We start from the raw sequence: 22,176 nt of genomic DNA, 5'->3' as shown, positions 1-22,176 counted from the left end.
GAGAGTTTTTGCTCTATTTCTTCCTTAATGTTGACACCACCACTCTTACAGCACTTTATTCTTACTACAAATGACCGAACACACCTACCTGACACTATAATGAAGAAAAAAAATTTTCATCCCTACCTGGCCAAAATTGAAGAAATCTCACAGTGCCGGCACTGTTCAAAATCACTCAAAATCACCAAAAATCGACCCGTCTCCGATTTTTCCAAAAAGTGACGAAAATCACTCTACCACACCTGTCATTTATAAAAAATGTGGACACGCGCCCGGGTCACTTCATCAAGGCCCCCAATTCTAGCTTTAAAGATGATCCAAAAATAAGCTCTGAGAACAGAATCTGAGAGGGGGGGGGAGAGAGAGTTTTTGCTCTATTTCTTCCTTAATGTTGACACCACCACTCTTCCAGCACTTTATTCTTACTACAAATGACTGAACACACCTACCTGACACTATAATGAAGAAAAAAAATTTTCATCCCTACCTGGCCAAAATTGAAGAAATCTCACAGTGCCGGCACTGTTCAAAATCACTCAAAATCACCAAAAATCGACCCGTCTCCGATTTTTCCAAAAAGTGATGAAAATCAATCTACCACACCTGTCATTCATAAAAAATGTGGAAACGCGCCCGGGTCTCTTCATCAAGGCCCCCAATTCTAGCTTTAAAGATGATCCAAAAATAAGCTCTGAGAACAGAATCTGAGAGGGGGGGGGGGGAGAGAGAGTTTTTGCTCTATTTCTTCCTTAATGTTGACACCACCACTCTTCCAGCACTTTATTCTTACTACAAATGAAAGAACACACCTACCTGACACTATAATGAAGAAAAAAAATTTTCATCCCTACCTGGCCAAAATTGAAGAAATCTCACAGTGCCGGCACTGTTCAAAATCACTCAAAATCACCAAAAATCGACCCGTCTCCGATTTTTCCAAAAAGTGACGAAAATCACTCTACCACACCTGTCATTTATAAAAAATGTGGAAACGCGCCCGGGTCACTTCATCAAGGCCCCCAATTCTAGCTTTAAAGATGATCCAAAAATAAGTTCTGAGAACAGAATCTGAGAGGGGGGGGGAGAGAGAGTTTTTGCTCTATTTCTTCCTTAATGTTGACACCACCACTCTTCCAGCACTTTATTCTTACTACAAATGACCGAACACACCTACCTGACACTATAATGAAGAAAAAAAATTTTCATCCCTACCTGGCCAAAATTGAAGAAATCTCACAGTGCCGGCACTGTTCAAAATCACTCAAAATCACCAAAAATCGACCCGTCTCCGATTTTTCCAGAAAGTGACGAAAATCAATCTACCACACCTGTCATTCATAAAAAATGTGGAAACGCGCCCGGGTCACTTCATCAAGGCCCCCAATTCTAGCTTTAAAGATGATCCAAAAATAAGCTCTGAGAACAGAATCTGAGAGGGGGGGGGAGAGAGAGTTTTTGCTCTATTTCTTCCTTAATGTTGACACCACCACTCTTCCAGCACTTTATTCTTACTACAAATGACTGAACACACCTACCTGACACTATAATGAAGAAAAAAAATTTTCATCCCTACCTGGCCAAAATTGAAGAAATCTCACAGTGCCGGCACTGTTCAAAATCACTCAAAATCACCAAAAATCGACCCGTCTCCGATTTTTCCAAAAAGTGAGGAAAATCAATCTACCACACCTGTCATTCATAAAAAATGTGGAAACGCGCCCGGGTCACTTCATCAAGGCCCCCAATTCTAGCTTTAAAGATGATCCAAAAATAAGCTCTGAGAACAGAATCTGAGAGGGGGGGGGGGGGAGAGAGAGTTTTTGCTCTATTTCTTCCTTAATGTTGACACCACCACTCTTCCAGCACTTTATTCTTACTACAAATGACCGAACACACCTACCTGACACTATAATGAAGAAAAAAAATTTTCATCCCTACCTGGCCAAAATTGAAGAAATCTCACAGTGCCGGCACTGTTCAAAATCACTCAAAATCACCAAAAATCGACCCGTCTCCGATTTTTCCAAAAAGTGAGGAAAATCAATCTACCACACCTGTCATTCATAAAAAATGTGGAAACGCGCCCGGGTCACTTCATCAAGGCCCCCAATTCTAGCTTTAAAGATGATCCAAAAATAAGCTCTGAGAACAGAATCTGAGAGGGGGGGGGGAGAGAGAGTTTTTGCTCTATTTCTTCCTTAATGTTGACACCACCACTCTTCCAGCACTTTATTCTTACTACAAATGACCGAACACACCTACCTGACACTATAATGAAGAAAAAAAATTTTCATCCCTACCTGGCCAAAATTGAAGAAATCTCACAGTGCCGGCACTGTTCAAAATCACTCAAAATCACCAAAAATCGACCCGTCTCCGATTTTTCCAAAAAGTGAGGAAAATCAATCTACCACACCTGTCATTCATAAAAAATGTGGAAACGCGCCCGGGTCACTTCATCAAGGCCCCCAATTCTAGCTTTAAAGATGATCCAAAAATAAGCTCTGAGAACAGAATCTGAGAGGGGGGGGGGGGGGAGAGAGAGTTTTTGCTCTATTTCTTCCTTAATGTTGACACCACCACTCTTCCAGCACTTTATTCTTACTACAAATGACCGAACACACCTACCTGACACTATAATGAAGAAAAAAAATTTTCATCCCTACCTGGCCAAAATTGAAGAAATCTCACAGTGCCGGCACTGTTCAAAATCACTCAAAATCACCAAAAATCGACCCGTCTCCGATTTTTCCAAAAAGTGAGGAAAATCAATCTACCACACCTGTCATTCATAAAAAATGTGGAAACGCGCCCGGGTCACTTCATCAAGGCCCCCAATTCTAGCTTTAAAGATGATCCAAAAATAAGCTCTGAGAACAGAATCTGAGAGGGGGGGGGGGGAGAGAGAGTTTTTGCTCTATTTCTTCCTTAATGTTGACACCACCACTCTTCCAGCACTTTATTCTTACTACAAATGACCGAACACACCTACCTGACACTATAATGAAGAAAAAAAATTTTCATCCCTACCTGGCCAAAATTGAAGAAATCTCACAGTGCCGGCACTGTTCAAAATCACTCAAAATCACCAAAAATCGACCCGTCTCCGATTTTTCCAAAAAGTGAGGAAAATCAATCTACCACACCTGTCATTCATAAAAAATGTGGAAACGCGCCCGGGTCACTTCATCAAGGCCCCCAATTCTAGCTTTAAAGATGATCCAAAAATAAGCTCTGAGAACAGAATCTGAGAGGGGGGGGGGGAGAGAGAGTTTTTGCTCTATTTCTTCCTTAATGTTGACACCACCACTCTTCCAGCACTTTATTCTTACTACAAATGACCGAACACACCTACCTGACACTATAATGAAGAAAAAAAATTTTCATCCCTACCTGGCCAAAATTGAAGAAATCTCACAGTGCCGGCACTGTTCAAAATCACTCAAAATCACCAAAAATCGACCCGTCTCCGATTTTTCCAAAAAGTGAGGAAAATCAATCTACCACACCTGTCATTCATAAAAAATGTGGAAACGCGCCCGGGTCACTTCATCAAGGCCCCCAATTCTAGCTTTAAAGATGATCCAAAAATAAGCTCTGAGAACAGAATCTGAGAGGGGGGGGGGGGAGAGAGAGTTTTTGCTCTATTTCTTCCTTAATGTTGACACCACCACTCTTCCAGCACTTTATTCTTACTACAAATGACCGAACACACCTACCTGACACTATAATGAAGAAAAAAAATTTTCATCCCTACCTGGCCAAAATTGAAGAAATCTCACAGTGCCGGCACTGTTCAAAATCACTCAAAATCACCAAAAATCGACCCGTCTCCGATTTTTCCAAAAAGTGAGGAAAATCAATCTACCACACCTGTCATTCATAAAAAATGTGGAAACGCGCCCGGGTCACTTCATCAAGGCCCCCAATTCTAGCTTTAAAGATGATCCAAAAATAAGCTCTGAGAACAGAATCTGAGAGGGGGGGGGGGAGAGAGAGTTTTTGCTCTATTTCTTCCTTAATGTTGACACCACCACTCTTCCAGCACTTTATTCTTACTACAAATGACCGAACACACCTACCTGACACTATAATGAAGAAAAAAAATTTTCATCCCTACCTGGCCAAAATTGAAGAAATCTCACAGTGCCGGCACTGTTCAAAATCACTCAAAATCACCAAAAATCGACCCGTCTCCGATTTTTCCAAAAAGTGAGGAAAATCAATCTACCACACCTGTCATTCATAAAAAATGTGGAAACGCGCCCGGGTCACTTCATCAAGGCCCCCAATTCTAGCTTTAAAGATGATCCAAAAATAAGCTCTGAGAACAGAATCTGAGAGGGGGGGGGGGAGAGAGAGTTTTTGCTCTATTTCTTCCTTAATGTTGACACCACCACTCTTCCAGCACTTTATTCTTACTACAAATGACCGAACACACCTACCTGACACTATAATGAAGAAAAAAAATTTTCATCCCTACCTGGCCAAAATTGAAGAAATCTCACAGTGCCGGCACTGTTCAAAATCACTCAAAATCACCAAAAATCGACCCGTCTCCGATTTTTCCAAAAAGTGAGGAAAATCAATCTACCACACCTGTCATTCATAAAAAATGTGGAAACGCGCCCGGGTCACTTCATCAAGGCCCCCAATTCTAGCTTTAAAGATGATCCAAAAATAAGCTCTGAGAACAGAATCTGAGAGGGGGGGGGGGAGAGAGAGTTTTTGCTCTATTTCTTCCTTAATGTTGACACCACCACTCTTCCAGCACTTTATTCTTACTACAAATGACCGAACACACCTACCTGACACTATAATGAAGAAAAAAAATTTTCATCCCTACCTGGCCAAAATTGAAGAAATCTCACAGTGCCGGCACTGTTCAAAATCACTCAAAATCACCAAAAATCGACCCGTCTCCGATTTTTCCAAAAAGTGAGGAAAATCAATCTACCACACCTGTCATTCATAAAAAATGTGGAAACGCGCCCGGGTCACTTCATCAAGGCCCCCAATTCTAGCTTTAAAGATGATCCAAAAATAAGCTCTGAGAACAGAATCTGAGAGGGGGGGGGGGAGAGAGAGTTTTTGCTCTATTTCTTCCTTAATGTTGACACCACCACTCTTCCAGCACTTTATTCTTACTACAAATGACCGAACACACCTACCTGACACTATAATGAAGAAAAAAAATTTTCATCCCTACCTGGCCAAAATTGAAGAAATCTCACAGTGCCGGCACTGTTCAAAATCACTCAAAATCACCAAAAATCGACCCGTCTCCGATTTTTCCAAAAAGTGAGGAAAATCAATCTACCACACCTGTCATTCATAAAAAATGTGGAAACGCGCCCGGGTCACTTCATCAAGGCCCCCAATTCTAGCTTTAAAGATGATCCAAAAATAAGCTCTGAGAACAGAATCTGAGAGGGGGGGGGGGAGAGAGAGTTTTTGCTCTATTTCTTCCTTAATGTTGACACCACCACTCTTCCAGCACTTTATTCTTACTACAAATGACCGAACACACCTACCTGACACTATAATGAAGAAAAAAAATTTTCATCCCTACCTGGCCAAAATTGAAGAAATCTCACAGTGCCGGCACTGTTCAAAATCACTCAAAATCACCAAAAATCGACCCGTCTCCGATTTTTCCAAAAAGTGAGGAAAATCAATCTACCACACCTGTCATTCATAAAAAATGTGGAAACGCGCCCGGGTCACTTCATCAAGGCCCCCAATTCTAGCTTTAAAGATGATCCAAAAATAAGCTCTGAGAACAGAATCTGAGAGGGGGGGGGGGAGAGAGAGTTTTTGCTCTATTTCTTCCTTAATGTTGACACCACCACTCTTCCAGCACTTTATTCTTACTACAAATGACCGAACACACCTACCTGACACTATAATGAAGAAAAAAAATTTTCATCCCTACCTGGCCAAAATTGAAGAAATCTCACAGTGCCGGCACTGTTCAAAATCACTCAAAATCACCAAAAATCGACCCGTCTCCGATTTTTCCAAAAAGTGAGGAAAATCAATCTACCACACCTGTCATTCATAAAAAATGTGGAAACGCGCCCGGGTCACTTCATCAAGGCCCCCAATTCTAGCTTTAAAGATGATCCAAAAATAAGCTCTGAGAACAGAATCTGAGAGGGGGGGGGGGAGAGAGAGTTTTTGCTCTATTTCTTCCTTAATGTTGACACCACCACTCTTCCAGCACTTTATTCTTACTACAAATGACCGAACACACCTACCTGACACTATAATGAAGAAAAAAAATTTTCATCCCTACCTGGCCAAAATTGAAGAAATCTCACAGTGCCGGCACTGTTCAAAATCACTCAAAATCACCAAAAATCGACCCGTCTCCGATTTTTCCAAAAAGTGAGGAAAATCAATCTACCACACCTGTCATTCATAAAAAATGTGGAAACGCGCCCGGGTCACTTCATCAAGGCCCCCAATTCTAGCTTTAAAGATGATCCAAAAATAAGCTCTGAGAACAGAATCTGAGAGGGGGGGGGGGAGAGAGAGTTTTTGCTCTATTTCTTCCTTAATGTTGACACCACCACTCTTCCAGCACTTTATTCTTACTACAAATGACCGAACACACCTACCTGACACTATAATGAAGAAAAAAAATTTTCATCCCTACCTGGCCAAAATTGAAGAAATCTCACAGTGCCGGCACTGTTCAAAATCACTCAAAATCACCAAAAATCGACCCGTCTCCGATTTTTCCAAAAAGTGAGGAAAATCAATCTACCACACCTGTCATTCATAAAAAATGTGGAAACGCGCCCGGGTCACTTCATCAAGGCCCCCAATTCTAGCTTTAAAGATGATCCAAAAATAAGCTCTGAGAACAGAATCTGAGAGGGGGGGGGGGAGAGAGAGTTTTTGCTCTATTTCTTCCTTAATGTTGACACCACCACTCTTCCAGCACTTTATTCTTACTACAAATGACCGAACACACCTACCTGACACTATAATGAAGAAAAAAAATTTTCATCCCTACCTGGCCAAAATTGAAGAAATCTCACAGTGCCGGCACTGTTCAAAATCACTCAAAATCACCAAAAATCGACCCGTCTCCGATTTTTCCAAAAAGTGAGGAAAATCAATCTACCACACCTGTCATTCATAAAAAATGTGGAAACGCGCCCGGGTCACTTCATCAAGGCCCCCAATTCTAGCTTTAAAGATGATCCAAAAATAAGCTCTGAGAACAGAATCTGAGAGGGGGGGGGGGAGAGAGAGTTTTTGCTCTATTTCTTCCTTAATGTTGACACCACCACTCTTCCAGCACTTTATTCTTACTACAAATGACCGAACACACCTACCTGACACTATAATGAAGAAAAAAAATTTTCATCCCTACCTGGCCAAAATTGAAGAAATCTCACAGTGCCGGCACTGTTCAAAATCACTCAAAATCACCAAAAATCGACCCGTCTCCGATTTTTCCAAAAAGTGAGGAAAATCAATCTACCACACCTGTCATTCATAAAAAATGTGGAAACGCGCCCGGGTCACTTCATCAAGGCCCCCAATTCTAGCTTTAAAGATGATCCAAAAATAAGCTCTGAGAACAGAATCTGAGAGGGGGGGGGGGAGAGAGAGTTTTTGCTCTATTTCTTCCTTAATGTTGACACCACCACTCTTCCAGCACTTTATTCTTACTACAAATGACCGAACACACCTACCTGACACTATAATGAAGAAAAAAAATTTTCATCCCTACCTGGCCAAAATTGAAGAAATCTCACAGTGCCGGCACTGTTCAAAATCACTCAAAATCACCAAAAATCGACCCGTCTCCGATTTTTCCAAAAAGTGAGGAAAATCAATCTACCACACCTGTCATTCATAAAAAATGTGGAAACGCGCCCGGGTCACTTCATCAAGGCCCCCAATTCTAGCTTTAAAGATGATCCAAAAATAAGCTCTGAGAACAGAATCTGAGAGGGGGGGGGGGAGAGAGAGTTTTTGCTCTATTTCTTCCTTAATGTTGACACCACCACTCTTCCAGCACTTTATTCTTACTACAAATGACCGAACACACCTACCTGACACTATAATGAAGAAAAAAAATTTTCATCCCTACCTGGCCAAAATTGAAGAAATCTCACAGTGCCGGCACTGTTCAAAATCACTCAAAATCACCAAAAATCGACCCGTCTCCGATTTTTCCAAAAAGTGAGGAAAATCAATCTACCACACCTGTCATTCATAAAAAATGTGGAAACGCGCCCGGGTCACTTCATCAAGGCCCCCAATTCTAGCTTTAAAGATGATCCAAAAATAAGCTCTGAGAACAGAATCTGAGAGGGGGGGGGGGAGAGAGAGTTTTTGCTCTATTTCTTCCTTAATGTTGACACCACCACTCTTCCAGCACTTTATTCTTACTACAAATGACCGAACACACCTACCTGACACTATAATGAAGAAAAAAAATTTTCATCCCTACCTGGCCAAAATTGAAGAAATCTCACAGTGCCGGCACTGTTCAAAATCACTCAAAATCACCAAAAATCGACCCGTCTCCGATTTTTCCAAAAAGTGAGGAAAATCAATCTACCACACCTGTCATTCATAAAAAATGTGGAAACGCGCCCGGGTCACTTCATCAAGGCCCCCAATTCTAGCTTTAAAGATGATCCAAAAATAAGCTCTGAGAACAGAATCTGAGAGGGGGGGGGGGAGAGAGAGTTTTTGCTCTATTTCTTCCTTAATGTTGACACCACCACTCTTCCAGCACTTTATTCTTACTACAAATGACCGAACACACCTACCTGACACTATAATGAAGAAAAAAAATTTTCATCCCTACCTGGCCAAAATTGAAGAAATCTCACAGTGCCGGCACTGTTCAAAATCACTCAAAATCACCAAAAATCGACCCGTCTCCGATTTTTCCAAAAAGTGAGGAAAATCAATCTACCACACCTGTCATTCATAAAAAATGTGGAAACGCGCCCGGGTCACTTCATCAAGGCCCCCAATTCTAGCTTTAAAGATGATCCAAAAATAAGCTCTGAGAACAGAATCTGAGAGGGGGGGGGGGGAGAGAGAGTTTTTGCTCTATTTCTTCCTTAATGTTGACACCACCACTCTTCCAGCACTTTATTCTTACTACAAATGACCGAACACACCTACCTGACACTATAATGAAGAAAAAAAATTTTCATCCCTACCTGGCCAAAATTGAAGAAATCTCACAGTGCCGGCACTGTTCAAAATCACTCAAAATCACCAAAAATCGACCCGTCTCCGATTTTTCCAAAAAGTGAGGAAAATCAATCTACCACACCTGTCATTCATAAAAAATGTGGAAACGCGCCCGGGTCACTTCATCAAGGCCCCCAATTCTAGCTTTAAAGATGATCCAAAAATAAGCTCTGAGAACAGAATCTGAGAGGGGGGGGGGGAGAGAGAGTTTTTGCTCTATTTCTTCCTTAATGTTGACACCACCACTCTTCCAGCACTTTATTCTTACTACAAATGACCGAACACACCTACCTGACACTATAATGAAGAAAAAAAATTTTCATCCCTACCTGGCCAAAATTGAAGAAATCTCACAGTGCCGGCACTGTTCAAAATCACTCAAAATCACCAAAAATCGACCCGTCTCCGATTTTTCCAAAAAGTGAGGAAAATCAATCTACCACACCTGTCATTCATAAAAAATGTGGAAACGCGCCCGGGTCACTTCATCAAGGCCCCCAATTCTAGCTTTAAAGATGATCCAAAAATAAGCTCTGAGAACAGAATCTGAGAGGGGGGGGGGGAGAGAGAGTTTTTGCTCTATTTCTTCCTTAATGTTGACACCACCACTCTTCCAGCACTTTATTCTTACTACAAATGACCGAACACACCTACCTGACACTATAATGAAGAAAAAAAATTTTCATCCCTACCTGGCCAAAATTGAAGAAATCTCACAGTGCCGGCACTGTTCAAAATCACTCAAAATCACCAAAAATCGACCCGTCTCCGATTTTTCCAAAAAGTGAGGAAAATCAATCTACCACACCTGTCATTCATAAAAAATGTGGAAACGCGCCCGGGTCACTTCATCAAGGCCCCCAATTCTAGCTTTAAAGATGATCCAAAAATAAGCTCTGAGAACAGAATCTGAGAGGGGGGGGGGGAGAGAGAGTTTTTGCTCTATTTCTTCCTTAATGTTGCACCACCACTCTTCCAGCACTTTATTCTTACTACAAATGACCGAACACACCTACCTGACACTATAATGAAGAAAAAAAATTTTCATCCCTACCTGGCCAAAATTGAAGAAATCTCACAGTGCCGGCACTGTTCAAAATCACTCAAAATCACCAAAAATCGACCCGTCTCCGATTTTTCCAAAAAGTGAGGAAAATCAATCTACCACACCTGTCATTCATAAAAAATGTGGAAACGCGCCCGGGTCACTTCATCAAGGCCCCCAATTCTAGCTTTAAAGATGATCCAAAAATAAGCTCTGAGAACAGAATCTGAGAGGGGGGGGGGGAGAGAGAGTTTTTGCTCTATTTCTTCCTTAATGTTGACACCACCACTCTTCCAGCACTTTATTCTTACTACAAATGACCGAACACACCTACCTGACACTATAATGAAGAAAAAAAATTTTCATCCCTACCTGGCCAAAATTGAAGAAATCTCACAGTGCCGGCACTGTTCAAAATCACTCAAAATCACCAAAAATCGACCCGTCTCCGATTTTTCCAAAAAGTGAGGAAAATCAATCTACCACACCTGTCATTCATAAAAAATGTGGAAACGCGCCCGGGTCACTTCATCAAGGCCCCCAATTCTAGCTTTAAAGATGATCCAAAAATAAGCTCTGAGAACAGAATCTGAGAGGGGGGGGGGGAGAGAGAGTTTTTGCTCTATTTCTTCCTTAATGTTGACACCACCACTCTTCCAGCACTTTATTCTTACTACAAATGACCGAACACACCTACCTGACACTATAATGAAGAAAAAAAATTTTCATCCCTACCTGGCCAAAATTGAAGAAATCTCACAGTGCCGGCACTGTTCAAAATCACTCAAAATCACCAAAAATCGACCCGTCTCCGATTTTTCCAAAAAGTGAGGAAAATCAATCTACCACACCTGTCATTCATAAAAAATGTGGAAACGCGCCCGGGTCACTTCATCAAGGCCCCCAATTCTAGCTTTAAAGATGATCCAAAAATAAGCTCTGAGAACAGAATCTGAGAGGGGGGGGGGGAGAGAGAGTTTTTGCTCTATTTCTTCCTTAATGTTGACACCACCACTCTTCCAGCACTTTATTCTTACTACAAATGACCGAACACACCTACCTGACACTATAATGAAGAAAAAAAATTTTCATCCCTACCTGGCCAAAATTGAAGAAATCTCACAGTGCCGGCACTGTTCAAAATCACTCAAAATCACCAAAAATCGACCCGTCTCCGATTTTTCCAAAAAGTGAGGAAAATCAATCTACCACACCTGTCATTCATAAAAAATGTGGAAACGCGCCCGGGTCACTTCATCAAGGCCCCCAATTCTAGCTTTAAAGATGATCCAAAAATAAGCTCTGAGAACAGAATCTGAGAGGGGGGGGGGGAGAGAGAGTTTTTGCTCTATTTCTTCCTTAATGTTGACACCACCACTCTTCCAGCACTTTATTCTTACTACAAATGACCGAACACACCTACCTGACACTATAATGAAGAAAAAAAATTTTCATCCCTACCTGGCCAAAATTGAAGAAATCTCACAGTGCCGGCACTGTTCAAAATCACTCAAAATCACCAAAAATCGACCCGTCTCCGATTTTTCCAAAAAGTGAGGAAAATCAATCTACCACACCTGTCATTCATAAAAAATGTGGAAACGCGCCCGGGTCACTTCATCAAGGCCCCCAATTCTAGCTTTAAAGATGATCCAAAAATAAGCTCTGAGAACAGAATCTGAGAGGGGGGGGGGGAGAGAGAGTTTTTGCTCTATTTCTTCCTTAATGTTGACACCACCACTCTTCCAGCACTTTATTCTTACTACAAATGACCGAACACACCTACCTGACACTATAATGAAGAAAAAAAATTTTCATCCCTACCTGGCCAAAATTGAAGAAATCTCACAGTGCCGGCACTGTTCAAAATCACTCAAAATCACCAAAAATCGACCCGTCTCCGATTTTTCCAAAAAGTGAGGAAAATCAATCTACCACACCTGTCATTCATAAAAAATGTGGAAACGCGCCCGGGTCACTTCATCAAGGCCCCCAATTCTAGCTTTAAAGATGATCCAAAAATAAGCTCTGAGAACAGAATCTGAGAGGGGGGGGGGGAGAGAGAGTTTTTGCTCTATTTCTTCCTTAATGTTGACACCACCACTCTTCCAGCACTTTATTCTTACTACAAATGACCGAACACACCTACCTGACACTATAATGAAGAAAAAAAATTTTCATCCCTACCTGGCCAAAATTGAAGAAATCTCACAGTGCCGGCACTGTTCAAAATCACTCAAAATCACCAAAAATCGACCCGTCTCCGATTTTTCCAAAAAGTGAGGAAAATCAATCTACCACACCTGTCATTCATAAAAAATGTGGAAACGCGCCCGGGTCACTTCATCAAGGCCCCCAATTCTAGCTTTAAAGATGATCCAAAAATAAGCTCTGAGAACAGAATCTGAGAGGGGGGGGGGGAGAGAGAGTTTTTGCTCTATTTCTTCCTTAATGTTGACACCACCACTCTTCCAGCACTTTATTCTTACTACAAATGACCGAACACACCTACCTGACACTATAATGAAGAAAAAAAATTTTCATCCCTACCTGGCCAAAATTGAAGAAATCTCACAGTGCCGGCACTGTTCAAAATCACTCAAAATCACCAAAAATCGACCCGTCTCCGATTTTTCCAAAAAGTGAGGAAAATCAATCTACCACACCTGTCATTCATAAAAAATGTGGAAACGCGCCCGGGTCACTTCATCAAGGCCCCCAATTCTAGCTTTAAAGATGATCCAAAAATAAGCTCTGAGAACAGAATCTGAGAGGGGGGGGGGGAGAGAGAGTTTTTGCTCTATTTCTTCCTTAATGTTGACACCACCACTCTTCCAGCACTTTATTCTTACTACAAATGACCGAACACACCTACCTGACACTATAATGAAGAAAAAAAATTTTCATCCCTACCTGGCCAAAATTGAAGAAATCTCACAGTGCCGGCACTGTTCAAAATCACTCAAAATCACCAAAAATCGACCCGTCTCCGATTTTTCCAAAAAGTGAGGAAAATCAATCTACCACACCTGTCATTCATAAAAAATGTGGAAACGCGCCCGGGTCACTTCATCAAGGCCCCCAATTCTAGCTTTAAAGATGATCCAAAAATAAGCTCTGAGAACAGAATCTGAGAGGGGGGGGGGGAGAGAGAGTTTTTGCTCTATTTCTTCCTTAATGTTGACACCACCACTCTTCCAGCACTTTATTCTTACTACAAATGACCGAACACACCTACCTGACACTATAATGAAGAAAAAAAATTTTCATCCCTACCTGGCCAAAATTGAAGAAATCTCACAGTGCCGGCACTGTTCAAAATCACTCAAAATCACCAAAAATCGACCCGTCTCCGATTTTTCCAAAAAGTGAGGAAAATCAATCTACCACACCTGTCATTCATAAAAAATGTGGAAACGCGCCCGGGTCACTTCATCAAGGCCCCCAATTCTAGCTTTAAAGATGATCCAAAAATAAGCTCTGAGAACAGAATCTGAGAGGGGGGGGGGGAGAGAGAGTTTTTGCTCTATTTCTTCCTTAATGTTGACACCACCACTCTTCCAGCACTTTATTCTTACTACAAATGACCGAACACACCTACCTGACACTATAATGAAGAAAAAAAATTTTCATCCCTACCTGGCCAAAATTGAAGAAATCTCACAGTGCCGGCACTGTTCAAAATCACTCAAAATCACCAAAAATCGACCCGTCTCCGATTTTTCCAAAAAGTGAGGAAAATCAATCTACCACACCTGTCATTCATAAAAAATGTGGAAACGCGCCCGGGTCACTTCATCAAGGCCCCCAATTCTAGCTTTAAAGATGATCCAAAAATAAGCTCTGAGAACAGAATCTGAGAGGGGGGGGGGGAGAGAGAGTTTTTGCTCTATTTCTTCCTTAATGTTGACACCACCACTCTTCCAGCACTTTATTCTTACTACAAATGACCGAACACACCTACCTGACACTATAATGAAGAAAAAAAATTTTCATCCCTACCTGGCCAAAATTGAAGAAATCTCACAGTGCCGGCACTGTTCAAAATCACTCAAAATCACCAAAAATCGACCCGTCTCCGATTTTTCCAAAAAGTGAGGAAAATCAATCTACCACACCTGTCATTCATAAAAAATGTGGAAACGCGCCCGGGTCACTTCATCAAGGCCCCCAATTCTAGCTTTAAAGATGATCCAAAAATAAGCTCTGAGAACAGAATCTGAGAGGGGGGGGGGGAGAGAGAGTTTTTGCTCTATTTCTTCCTTAATGTTGACACCACCACTCTTCCAGCACTTTATTCTTACTACAAATGACCGAACACACCTACCTGACACTATAATGAAGAAAAAAAATTTTCATCCCTACCTGGCCAAAATTGAAGAAATCTCACAGTGCCGGCACTGTTCAAAATCACTCAAAATCACCAAAAATCGACCCGTCTCCGATTTTTCCAAAAAGTGAGGAAAATCAATCTACCACACCTGTCATTCATAAAAAATGTGGAAACGCGCCCGGGTCACTTCATCAAGGCCCCCAATTCTAGCTTTAAAGATGATCCAAAAATAAGCTCTGAGAACAGAATCTGAGAGGGGGGGGGGGAGAGAGAGTTTTTGCTCTATTTCTTCCTTAATGTTGACACCACCACTCTTCCAGCACTTTATTCTTACTACAAATGACCGAACACACCTACCTGACACTATAATGAAGAAAAAAAATTTTCATCCCTACCTGGCCAAAATTGAAGAAATCTCACAGTGCCGGCACTGTTCAAAATCACTCAAAATCACCAAAAATCGACCCGTCTCCGATTTTTCCAAAAAGTGAGGAAAATCAATCTACCACACCTGTCATTCATAAAAAATGTGGAAACGCGCCCGGGTCACTTCATCAAGGCCCCCAATTCTAGCTTTAAAGATGATCCAAAAATAAGCTCTGAGAACAGAATCTGAGAGGGGGGGGGGGAGAGAGAGTTTTTGCTCTATTTCTTCCTTAATGTTGACACCACCACTCTTCCAGCACTTTATTCTTACTACAAATGACCGAACACACCTACCTGACACTATAATGAAGAAAAAAAATTTTCATCCCTACCTGGCCAAAATTGAAGAAATCTCACAGTGCCGGCACTGTTCAAAATCACTCAAAATCACCAAAAATCGACCCGTCTCCGATTTTTCCAAAAAGTGAGGAAAATCAATCTACCACACCTGTCATTCATAAAAAATGTGGAAACGCGCCCGGGTCACTTCATCAAGGCCCCCAATTCTAGCTTTAAAGATGATCCAAAAATAAGCTCTGAGAACAGAATCTGAGAGGGGGGGGGGGAGAGAGAGTTTTTGCTCTATTTCTTCCTTAATGTTGACACCACCACTCTTCCAGCACTTTATTCTTACTACAAATGACCGAACACACCTACCTGACACTATAATGAAGAAAAAAAATTTTCATCCCTACCTGGCCAAAATTGAAGAAATCTCACAGTGCCGGCACTGTTCAAAATCACTCAAAATCACCAAAAATCGACCCGTCTCCGATTTTTCCAAAAAGTGAGGAAAATCAATCTACCACACCTGTCATTCATAAAAAATGTGGAAACGCGCCCGGGTCACTTCATCAAGGCCCCCGAATTCTAGCTTTAAAGATGATCCAAAAATAAGCTCTGAGAACAGAATCTGAGAGGGGGGGGGGGAGAGAGAGTTTTTGCTCTATTTCTTCCTTAATGTTGACACCACCACTCTTCCAGCACTTTATTCTTACTACAAATGACCGAACACACCTACCTGACACTATAATGAAGAAAAAAAATTTTCATCCCTACCTGGCCAAAATTGAAGAAATCTCACAGTGCCGGCACTGTTCAAAATCACTCAAAATCACCAAAAATCGACCCGTCTCCGATTTTTCCAAAAAGTGAGGAAAATCAATCTACCACACCTGTCATTCATAAAAAATGTGGAAACGCGCCCGGGTCACTTCATCAAGGCCCCCAATTCTAGCTTTAAAGATGATCCAAAAATAAGCTCTGAGAACAGAATCTGAGAGGGGGGGGGGGAGAGAGAGTTTTTGCTCTATTTCTTCCTTAATGTTGACACCACCACTCTTCCAGCACTTTATTCTTACTACAAATGACCGAACACACCTACCTGACACTATAATGAAGAAAAAAAATTTTCATCCCTACCTGGCCAAAATTGAAGAAATCTCACAGTGCCGGCACTGTTCAAAATCACTCAAAATCACCAAAAATCGACCCGTCTCCGATTTTTCCAAAAAGTGAGGAAAATCAATCTACCACACCTGTCATTCATAAAAAATGTGGAAACGCGCCCGGGTCACTTCATCAAGGCCCCCAATTCTAGCTTTAAAGATGATCCAAAAATAAGCTCTGAGAACAGAATCTGAGAGGGGGGGGGGGAGAGAGAGTTTTTGCTCTATTTCTTCCTTAATGTTGACACCACCACTCTTCCAGCACTTTATTCTTACTACAAATGACCGAACACACCTACCTGACACTATAATGAAGAAAAAAAATTTTCATCCCTACCTGGCCAAAATTGAAGAAATCTCACAGTGCCGGCACTGTTCAAAATCACTCAAAATCACCAAAAATCGACCCGTCTCCGATTTTTCCAAAAAGTGAGGAAAATCAATCTACCACACCTGTCATTCATAAAAAATGTGGAAACGCGCCCGGGTCACTTCATCAAGGCCCCCAATTCTAGCTTTAAAGATGATCCAAAAATAAGCTCTGAGAACAGAATCTGAGAGGGGGGGGGGGAGAGAGAGTTTTTGCTCTATTTCTTCCTTAATGTTGACACCACCACTCTTCCAGCACTTTATTCTTACTACAAATGACCGAACACACCTACCTGACACTATAATGAAGAAAAAAAATTTTCATCCCTACCTGGCCAAAATTGAAGAAATCTCACAGTGCCGGCACTGTTCAAAATCACTCAAAATCACCAAAAATCGACCCGTCTCCGATTTTTCCAAAAAGTGAGGAAAATCAATCTACCACACCTGTCATTCATAAAAAATGTGGAAACGCGCCCGGGTCACTTCATCAAGGCCCCCAATTCTAGCTTTAAAGATGATCCAAAAATAAGCTCTGAGAACAGAATCTGAGAGGGGGGGGGGGGAGAGAGAGTTTTTGCTCTATTTCTTCCTTAATGTTGACACCACCACTCTTCCAGCACTTTATTCTTACTACAAATGACCGAACACACCTACCTGACACTATAATGAAGAAAAAAAATTTTCATCCCTACCTGGCCAAAATTGAAGAAATCTCACAGTGCCGGCACTGTTCAAAATCACTCAAAATCACCAAAAATCGACCCGTCTCCGATTTTTCCAAAAAGTGAGGAAAATCAATCTACCACACCTGTCATTCATAAAAAATGTGGAAACGCGCCCGGGTCACTTCATCAAGGCCCCCAATTCTAGCTTTAAAGATGATCCAAAAATAAGCTCTGAGAACAGAATCTGAGAGGGGGGGGGGGAGAGAGAGTTTTTGCTCTATTTCTTCCTTAATGTTGACACCACCACTCTTCCAGCACTTTATTCTTACTACAAATGACCGAACACACCTACCTGACACTATAATGAAGAAAAAAAATTTTCATCCCTACCTGGCCAAAATTGAAGAAATCTCACAGTGCCGGCACTGTTCAAAATCACTCAAAATCACCAAAAATCGACCCGTCTCCGATTTTTCCAAAAAGTGAGGAAAATCAATCTACCACACCTGTCATTCATAAAAAATGTGGAAACGCGCCCGGGTCACTTCATCAAGGCCCCCAATTCTAGCTTTAAAGATGATCCAAAAATAAGCTCTGAGAACAGAATCTGAGAGGGGGGGGGGGAGAGAGAGTTTTTGCTCTATTTCTTCCTTAATGTTGACACCACCACTCTTCCAGCACTTTATTCTTACTACAAATGACCGAACACACCTACCTGACACTATAATGAAGAAAAAAAATTTTCATCCCTACCTGGCCAAAATTGAAGAAATCTCACAGTGCCGGCACTGTTCAAAATCACTCAAAATCACCAAAAATCGACCCGTCTCCGATTTTTCCAAAAAGTGAGGAAAATCAATCTACCACACCTGTCATTCATAAAAAATGTGGAAACGCGCCCGGGTCACTTCATCAAGGCCCCCAATTCTAGCTTTAAAGATGATCCAAAAATAAGCTCTGAGAACAGAATCTGAGAGGGGGGGGGGGAGAGAGAGTTTTTGCTCTATTTCTTCCTTAATGTTGACACCACCACTCTTCCAGCACTTTATTCTTACTACAAATGACCGAACACACCTACCTGACACTATAATGAAGAAAAAAAATTTTCATCCCTACCTGGCCAAAATTGAAGAAATCTCACAGTGCCGGCACTGTTCAAAATCACTCAAAATCACCAAAAATCGACCCGTCTCCGATTTTTCCAAAAAGTGAGGAAAATCAATCTACCACACCTGTCATTCATAAAAAATGTGGAAACGCGCCCGGGTCACTTCATCAAGGCCCCCAATTCTAGCTTTAAAGATGATCCAAAAATAAGCTCTGAGAACAGAATCTGAGAGGGGGGGGGGGAGAGAGAGTTTTTGCTCTATTTCTTCCTTAATGTTGACACCACCACTCTTCCAGCACTTTATTCTTACTACAAATGACCGAACACACCTACCTGACACTATAATGAAGAAAAAAAATTTTCATCCCTACCTGGCCAAAATTGAAGAAATCTCACAGTGCCGGCACTGTTCAAAATCACTCAAAATCACCAAAAATCGACCCGTCTCCGATTTTTCCAAAAAGTGAGGAAAATCAATCTACCACACCTGTCATTCATAAAAAATGTGGAAACGCGCCCGGGTCACTTCATCAAGGCCCCCAATTCTAGCTTTAAAGATGATCCAAAAATAAGCTCTGAGAACAGAATCTGAGAGGGGGGGGGGGAGAGAGAGTTTTTGCTCTATTTCTTCCTTAATGTTGACACCACCACTCTTCCAGCACTTTATTCTTACTACAAATGACCGAACACACCTACCTGACACTATAATGAAGAAAAAAAATTTTCATCCCTACCTGGCCAAAATTGAAGAAATCTCACAGTGCCGGCACTGTTCAAAATCACTCAAAATCACCAAAAATCGACCCGTCTCCGATTTTTCCAAAAAGTGAGGAAAATCATCTACCACACCTGTCATTCATAAAAAATGTGGAAACGCGCCCGGGTCACTTCATCAAGGCCCCCAATTCTAGCTTTAAAGATGATCCAAAAATAAGCTCTGAGAACAGAATCTGAGAGGGGGGGGGGAGAGAGAGTTTTTGCTCTATTTCTTCCTTAATGTTGACACCACCACTCTTCCAGCACTTTATTCTTACTACAAATGACCGAACACACCTACCTGACACTATAATGAAGAAAAAAAATTTTCATCCCTACCTGGCCAAAATTGAAGAAATCTCACAGTGCCGGCACTGTTCAAAATCACTCAAAATCACCAAAAATCGACCCGTCTCCGATTTTTCCAAAAAGTGAGGAAAATCAATCTACCACACCTGTCATTCATAAAAAATGTGGAAACGCGCCCGGGTCACTTCATCAAGGCCCCCAATTCTAGCTTTAAAGATGATCCAAAAATAAGCTCTGAGAACAGAATCTGAGAGGGGGGGGGGAGAGAGAGTTTTTGCTCTATTTCTTCCTTAATGTTGACACCACCACTCTTCCAGCACTTTATTCTTACTACAAATGACCGAACACACCTACCTGACACTATAATGAAGAAAAAAAATTTTCATCCCTACCTGGCCAAAATTGAAGAAATCTCACAGTGCCGGCACTGTTCAAAATCACTCAAAATCACCAAAAATCGACCCGTCTCCGATTTTTCCAAAAAGTGAGGAAAATCAATCTACCACACCTGTCATTCATAAAAAATGTGGAAACGCGCCCGGGTCACTTCATCAAGGCCCCCAATTCTAGCTTTAAAGATGATCCAAAAATAAGCTCTGAGAACAGAATCTGAGAGGGGGGGGGGAGAGAGAGTTTTTGCTCTATTTCTTCCTTAATGTTGACACCACCACTCTTCCAGCACTTTATTCTTACTACAAATGACCGAACACACCTACCTGACACTATAATGAAGAAAAAAAATTTTCATCCCTACCTGGCCAAAATTGAAGAAATCTCACAGTGCCGGCACTGTTCAAAATCACTCAAAATCACCAAAAATCGACCCGTCTCCGATTTTTCCAAAAAGTGAGGAAAATCAATCTACCACACCTGTCATTCATAAAAAATGTGGAAACGCGCCCGGGTCACTTCATCAAGGCCCCCAATTCTAGCTTTAAAGATGATCCAAAAATAAGCTCTGAGAACAGAATCTGAGAGGGGGGGGGGAGAGAGAGTTTTTGCTCTATTTCTTCCTTAATGTTGACACCACCACTCTTCCAGCACTTTATTCTTACTACAAATGACCGAACACACCTACCTGACACTATAATGAAGAAAAAAAATTTTCATCCCTACCTGGCCAAAATTGAAGAAATCTCACAGTGCCGGCACTGTTCAAAATCACTCAAAATCACCAAAAATCGACCCGTCTCCGATTTTTCCAAAAAGTGAGGAAAATCAATCTACCACACCTGTCATTCATAAAAAATGTGGAAACGCGCCCGGGTCACTTCATCAAGGCCCCCAATTCTAGCTTTAAAGATGATCCAAAAATAAGCTCTGAGAACAGAATCTGAGAGGGGGGGGGAGAGAGAGTTTTTGCTCTATTTCTTCCTTAATGTTGACACCACCACTCTTCCAGCACTTTATTCTTACTACAAATGACCGAACACACCTACCTGACACTATAATGAAGAAAAAAAATTTTCATCCCTACCTGGCCAATCACGGACTGTTATAGACGAATGAAGTTCTGCTTGAAAAATTAGTGATTGTTTCCAGTTTTTTTCCTGCCTTTTTTGTGTGTTGCTAGTGGTTAATTTGGTGTCAAGTAGCAGGTTTGGGCCTAAATTGCTTCTTATTTTTGGCGAGACCTGGCTCAGTGCTATACAGTTTCGGACATCTGGCGGAGGGAGCTTACAACTGTGAGCAGTGCAGTGGTTTGTTTACAAACAAGAGAATGCACATGTTCAATTACAGTACTGCCGGTATGAAAAGTAACTTTTTGTGGCATTGGGAGTTACGTCAGTGAGTCTGCTGTCTATGAGAATAGGAAATGTTTCACCAAAATATTCTGTTCATGCAGTTTTGCAGGAATTTTTTAGTGCGGCCGTCAATATCTCCGCAGCTACAAAGCTGAATGACTTCTCACTGAATGCAGCTCAATAGAATTAGTCCCAAAAACATCTTTCATAAAATTTATAATTCTACAGAAATAGGGAGATTTTTTGCTCTGTTTAATAATTACATGAAAACTTATGTGGCGAAGGGAGTCACCGGGGTGTTTTGTCATGGGAATTAAAAAAATTATGCATTTATGCTCCTCTCTGTACAAACCTATGTACTTTTTGGAGTAGAATTGCAGTAGGCTATTATGCAAATATGCTCCCGCCGCTTTGCTACTTCGATACTACTGCATTTTCGTGCGGGTAACTAAAAAGAAATATATAATTATTAAAGGTGGGGGTGCAAATGTGTGTGCCTAGATACACAGCAGCTAAGAAATTCCTTAACCCGGGACATCTGTTATCACCTTGCCTTGGTCAACTACTTAAGGTAAAAATGTGCAGACACAAGACCCAAACTACCATCCTACTACCTACTACTAACTAACCAGACTAATTTCCTATAAACAAAACGTTGATGTATTACCAAAAAGTTAATACCACCACTAAAACAACCCATTTGCTACATAAATACAATTAATTATCTTAATT

The sequence above is a fragment of the Lingula anatina genome, unplaced genomic scaffold (genome assembly GCF_051362555.1).
Source record: "Lingula anatina isolate TDL-2025a unplaced genomic scaffold, LinAna3.0 unanchor82, whole genome shotgun sequence".
Lineage (NCBI taxonomy): Eukaryota > Metazoa > Brachiopoda > Lingulata > Lingulida > Lingulidae > Lingula > Lingula anatina.
This window is presented reverse-complemented; position numbering follows the sequence as displayed.